General features: G+C 58.0%; 1 non-coding gene across 1 annotated transcript in view; it reads left to right on the forward strand.

Annotated features, from left to right (window-relative positions):
• The first annotated feature begins 710 nt into the window (after window positions 1-710).
• LOC140106838 (18S ribosomal RNA) overlaps window positions 711-1,660 on the forward strand; it is a 1,884-nt gene continuing 934 nt past the window's right edge. The window contains exon 1 of the ribosomal RNA XR_011850874.1: window positions 711-1,660. This exon is cut by the window's right edge and continues 934 nt beyond it. This is a non-coding gene — a ribosomal RNA (18S ribosomal RNA).

A 1,660-nucleotide genomic window follows, 5' to 3' on the forward strand; every position in this document is an offset into this window, starting at 1 on the left:
CCCCGCACCCCGGTCCAAATCTGCTCGGTCCGGCCGTCGTCGGCCCTAGCCGAAGGCCGCTCCCGCGAAGCCAGGCGATCCGAACCGAGGATCCGCGCGAGCCTTCTCCAAGCCCTCTGCCGGGCGCTGGTGTTGAAAGCGTAGCGGACCCTGTTCGCCGGAGCGATAGGAGCGGAGCACCGGTCCCGCAGGGTTGAAAGCTGGGTAGCAGCGCCGTAGCTTCCCTCCCAGCCTTCCCCCGGACCTGGCGCCCGATCCCCTCCGCTCCTCTGTGCGTTGGCGGGCGGCGCTGCATGGGTACGTCGCGACGGCTCCTATCGTCTCTCTCGCTTAACAGTGTGGAGAGGTGGTGGTGGAGCTGTCCGACACTCGAGGTGCTGAAGTTGAGCGTCCAATGCTTTCCTTCTATGCGCAGCCTACAGGAGCTGTCCGAGCTTCGGAGGTGCTGATGGAGGTGAGAGTCGAGCGCCACTTCTTGGCTGAACTGAGTGGGGAAAGCCAGCGACTGCGAGAGGGAGGGGAAGGGAAGGCTTTTTCGGGTCCTTGGAAGGGACCGAGAGCATCTTTCTTGCCCCCCTGCCCTAAGCTCCATCCAATGTTGTCTGCGAGGTCTTCTCTGGCGGCGGAGAAGCGCTGCGGTAGCAGCAGCAACGAGCGTTCCCATTAGCTCACGGAGCCTGACTCCAAGAGTCTACCCCTCAGAGCTCGGCTACCTGGTTGATCCTGCCAGTAGTATATGCTTGTTTTAAAGATTAAGCCATGCATGTCTAAGTACTGACTATTCTTTACGGTGAAACTGCGAATGGCTCATTAAATCAGTTATGGTTCCTTTGATCGTTCCGCATTGATGATGTGCTACTCGGATAACTGTGGCAATTCTAGAGCTAATACGTGCCCAAGAGCGCTGCCCTCCAGGAAGGCGTGCATTTATCAGACTTAAAACCAATCCGGGGAGCCCTGGTCCGCGGCGGGTCTCCGGGCCCGCTGCGGCGCCAGCCCCGTCCTAGACTTGGCGACTCTAGGTGACCTCGGGCCGATCGCACGTCCTCCGTGACGGCGACGATCTATTCAGGTTTCTGCCCTATCAACTGTCGATGGTATCTAACCCGCCTACCATGGTGACAACGGGTGACGGGGAATTAGGGTTCGGTTCCGGAGAGGGAGCCTGAGAAACGGCTACCACATCCAAGGAAGGCAGCAGGCGCGCAAATTACCCACTCCCGACACGGGGAGGTAGTGACGAAAAATAACAATACAAGACTCTTTCGAGGCCTTGTAATTGGAATGAGTACAATTTAAATCCTTTAACCAGGATCCATTGGAGGGCAAGTCTGGTGCCAGCAGCCGCGGTAATTCCAGCTCCAATAGCGTAAGTTAAAGTTGCTGCAGTTAAAAAGCTCGTAGTTGGATTTCGGGGAAGGGCTGGCGGTCCGCCGAGAGGCGAGCCTACCGCCAGTCCCGGACCCCTGTCTCTCGGGCGCCCCCCGGGATGCGCTTCGCTGCGTGTCCCGGGGGCCCGAAGCGTTTACTTTGAAAAAATTAGAGTGTTCAAAGCAGGCCGTTCGCCTGAATATCGCAGCTAGGAATAATGGAACAGGACCTTGGTTCTATTTTGTTGGTTTTGAGAACTAGGGCCATGATTGAGAGGGACGGCCGGGGG

The sequence above is a fragment of the Engystomops pustulosus genome, unplaced genomic scaffold (genome assembly GCF_040894005.1).
Source record: "Engystomops pustulosus unplaced genomic scaffold, aEngPut4.maternal MAT_SCAFFOLD_18, whole genome shotgun sequence".
Lineage (NCBI taxonomy): Eukaryota > Metazoa > Chordata > Amphibia > Anura > Leptodactylidae > Engystomops > Engystomops pustulosus.